This window comes from Triticum aestivum, chromosome 4A (assembly GCF_018294505.1).
Source record: "Triticum aestivum cultivar Chinese Spring chromosome 4A, IWGSC CS RefSeq v2.1, whole genome shotgun sequence".
In the NCBI taxonomy this organism is placed as follows: Eukaryota; Viridiplantae; Streptophyta; class Magnoliopsida; order Poales; family Poaceae; genus Triticum; species Triticum aestivum.
Window position 1 is genome coordinate 734372910 of NC_057803.1, and position 4503 is coordinate 734377412.

The 4503-nt window shown below is 46.7% G+C and overlaps 1 pseudogene; it reads left to right on the plus strand.

Annotated features, from left to right (window-relative positions):
* The first annotated feature begins 672 nt into the window (after positions 1-672).
* LOC123083469 (putative F-box protein At3g17480) lies at positions 673-2263 on the plus strand (annotated as a pseudogene).
* Positions 2264-4503: the final 2240 nt, after the last annotated feature.

Genomic DNA, 4503 nt, shown 5'->3' on the forward strand with positions numbered 1-4503 from the left:
GGCAACTTTAGCACAACTTTGTGCAAGTAATATGAATCAGATGAAGTACAAGTTCATAACGGAATTTCAAATATCAACTCAAGCCACGATTGTGAACTGCTCAGATGGTTATGTTCTTTGTGGTGGAACCAACCCACCATGGTTAAAATCCGGCACTTGACATTGGTGCTCCAATTTTTCTGGATTTATTTTAATTTTTTCAGTAATGTTCGTTAAGTGGGAGGAGACGTCTTCGTCGACTACCGAGGTGCCTGTGGTGACTTCGTCAATATCAAGATGACGCCGGCTTAGTCTCTCGCAGGTGCTCATAGACGTAGGGTGTGCATGCATGTGTTCATAGGGACAAGTAAATGTATATATGTAAGAGCGTCTGTGTATATACTGTGTTAAAAAAAACTCAAGCGATGATTTAGCTCCAGATAATTTTCCGATTTGAGACCAAATTTGGATTGTGGCCGGTCCAGGACGACACCGTGGAATTGTGGCCGGGAGAATAACGTTTCATATTTTCTTCCTGTTCCTAGTCACACGGCAAACGAAACAATTTCCATGTTATCCAAATTTCCAGGTTCGAGTTAGCTACGGTTTCCATGTCCGGCTCGGTCGAGTCACCATCACGTGCTTATATACGGCTGATGTTGGACGCTCCAAATCCCACAATGTGCATGCAGCTACGCCGACACAAATCGTACCAGCGGCAGCGAACAGGATGGACGATGGACGCTCCAAGTTGGTCCATCGACCGGAGACGATGCCGTTCCTGTCTCACGAGCTGATCGTGTGGAAGATCCTGGTCCGGCTGCCCGCCAAGTCCCTGCTGCAGCTACGGTGCGTCTGCAAGGCCTGGCGCGACATCATCTCCGGCGCCGACCCCTCCTTCTCTCAGGCGCACCTCTACCACCTTCATCAGCAAGTCAAGAAGCCCTACAGCCTGCTCATCGCGCCACGTATCAAAAGCGAAAGTGACATGGAAGATCCCCGCGACACAAGAAGACCCTGGGCCGACATGAAGGTTACCTCCCCGGGGCTGTACCTGTGGGAGGAGAGCCAGAAGGACATCGCGACCCTCTTATTCGACATCTCCTCGTTCCCCACCGATGGGGTGGCGACAAGGCATGGGCTCGCGCACTGTGACGGGCTTGTCTTGCTACCCGCCGAGGATACTGTGCATGTGCTCAACCCGGCCACACGTCAAATCCGTGTGCTGCCTTGGAGCCCGAATGGTGTTGCGCCGCGTCGGTGCCCCGAAGGTGAAGGCCACCAGGCATTCGGCTTCGGGCGCGACCATCGCACAAATGCGTACAAGGTCGCTCGCTTCTTCCACCGTGAAACTCGTGGCATTGGCGGTCTCGGGATGGAGGTTTTCACTATCGGAAAGGACCAGTGCTGGCGTGAGACAGCCGTGCAACCGCCATACCGTACCCTTTCGTAGCCGGACTAATGGCGACCTTCTTCAAGGGCTCCTTGATCTGGATGATCGACCATTACTCGCCTATGTATGATTACTCGCATCTTGATGATGCTGCACGCATGCCTTGCTTTGTCCGTTTTAACCTTGAAGACGAGTCATTCAGCGTCATGACGGGTCCTCCATGGTACGAAGGGGCCGACTATCTTGACACCAACTTTGCCGAGGTGAACGGGAAGCTAGCCATGCCTCATCCAGGGCCCAACAGTGAATTGATCGAGATATGGATGTGCGATGATGTGGAAGGCAACAACCCGCCACGGTGGCATCAGCGGCATGTGCTCGATTACCCATTTTCTATGCGTCTGATTGCCACGTTTAATGATGAGATAGTGTATCAAGATACAGTAGACTATCTCTGGCGTCGAACTCGTAAAGGAGAAAAGGCTATTGCTCGCATGAATGTCTTGAGATATTATAACCCCGATATGGGCACGCTTGTTGAGTACTCATGGAGGACTGTCAAAAGCTTTGATGTAATATTTTATGTTCCGACCCTAGTTAGAATCTAGATAGCTTCTAGCTGGCTTATTGCTAGCTATGTAATCAGCAAGAACCGTCACTGGTATTTTTAATAGAGCTGTTTTGCACGACTTAAATTTCGTGGACTTTGATATGATTTCAGATAACTAGGTCACTGTAACGGTTTCTGCAAACCTTATTATTTCGTATGCATGGTCACACAGCAAACGAAACGTCAGATTTCAGGAGGCAACAAGTTGGAGTCAAATTCCATGTTTCCTTACCAAGTTCGAGTTAGTTACCTTGCACGTTGAAACTGGGTTTGGAATCTGTCGTGCCAGATTATTCAAAGGCTTAATAATTAGGATACGTACGCAGCCACAACAATTGGTCCTGACGGCGGGCGTTCACAGTGGGAAAGGACAAATGCTGGCGTGAGACATCCGCACAACCGCCGTACCCTTTCATGGTAGGACGAACGGCAACCTTCTTCAAGGGCTCCTTGATCTGGACAGTCAACCTGGATTTGCTTATGTATGGTGAATCGTCTCTAGATGATGTTGCAAACAAGCCGTGCTTTGTCCTCTTTAGCCTTGAAGATGAGACGTTTAGCGTCATGAAAGGTCCTCCATGGTATCAAGGGGATGACTGTTTTGACTCCAGCTTAGCCGAGTTGAATGGGGTGCTAGCTCTGCCTCGTCAAGAGCTCAACAAATTAGTCGAGATATGGATGTGTGATGATGTTCAAGGCAACAAGGCGCCACGGTGGGAACCGCGGCATGTCCTCGACTACCGGTTTTCTGTTCGTCTGATTGCCATGTCTGATGACGAAATAGTGTATCAAGATGGATCAGACTATCTCCGGCGTCATACTTATCAAGGAGCTAAGATTATGGTTCGCATGAATCTCTTGGAGTATTATGACCCCAATATGGGCATGCTTGTTGGATACTCGCGGAAGGATGTCATGCGGTTTGATGTAATGTCTTACATTCCCACCCTGGTTCAAATCTAGCTAGCTTATGCGCGTGCGTGGTGTGGCAGTGCCTCTAGCTAGGCTCTGGCCTTTTGTGTCCCTTTTCTTTTTTCTCTTTAATTAGGGCTTGCTGATTTGTGCCATTAGGGGAACCTGAATCTTATCATGCTTTGTCTATGTGCTACTTGTGCGCTTGTGTGGTGTGTGCTTGTTTGTTGGAACTTGTGGCTCTGGTGAGTTGCTTTAGATATAAAACGGGGCGAAAGCCAACTTTTTGGTAATCTAGCTAGCTTATTGCCGTGTATAATCAACAAGCATCATCATTGGTTCATTCAACAAAAAATATAGTTGTTTGCATGAGGTAGATTGTATGAATTTTGACAAATGATTTCATAAAGGCGGGCATGGTGATGAGCTTTATTTCATTAGGTCACTAATGGCTTTCTGCAAAAGTATTCAATTATTCGTCACAAACATGCTTTTGGTTCAGGAGAAGATGTGCACCTGCAACCAATGAAAAAAATAGCATGTTATTTCAACGTTATAGTGTCGCTATAGCATATCTAGAAGGGGCACATTACGTTTAAGCAACTTTGCTCGCTACGGTGCTAATTGTGTTATAGCACGCTATTTCAGCGCTAAAATTTGTAGCGTTATAGCATTGTAGTGTCGTGCAAAAACTTGAAGCACAGAAAACAACGGCCAACCCCCAGCGGCCCAAAACTACCCCTCTTCCGGCCATGGAGGTTGGCTTTTACAAGAATTTCTTGACTCCTTGTGATTCTTTCATGCTCTTCCTGACACCCTCCTTATTTAGTATGTATATTTCAGATCCGGATATCTTGACACAAAAGACTATTTACATGACAGAGGTATGATATTTATTTATTAATTGCATCCCATCTCAACGTTGTTGAAATGTTTCTATTTTTGTGCCGATTATATATAATAGGGGACAAGTAAGGAATATGAGACAACTTACATATATTGGTCTTGAACTAATTAAAACAAAAATTACATGCATCGTTCTGCTTTAATTCAGCCAGATAGGATAAACCACATGTTTCATGTCTAAAATCACGTTAAACTCAAGTTTCCTCGACTCCATCAACCTTCCTTGGCATGAAAGTCAAGTGTCCCTCGTTTGCTTCTTTTCTTGTGAGCCCCCAAACAACCATCTTAACCTATCCTTCTTAGCTTCCAACTGCAATAGACACGCAACTAATAATTAGCAAAAAGGGCTAAATGTTAAATGAGAACATGGCAAGAAAAACAAATGTTAAACAATAACTTGCCAAGAGCTAAATTATAAATTTTCATATTACGTGTACCTCCCCATCTTCATCCTCTTTGGTAAAGTCACGGCGTTGTATCTTAGGTCTACCGAATGCACAAGTTGTGTGACCACCGGTGTACACTAGTGGAAAAAGGCCCATTTGTCCCGATTCCAGAGGCCCATTTGTCCCGGTTCTGGACCCGGGACTAAAGGGTCGGGACTAAAGCCGATGACCTTTAGTCCCGGTTCGCTCATGAACCGGGACAGGTGGGGCTCCACGTGGCCGCTGCGGCGAGCCCCGGCAGGCGGGCCTTATCCACG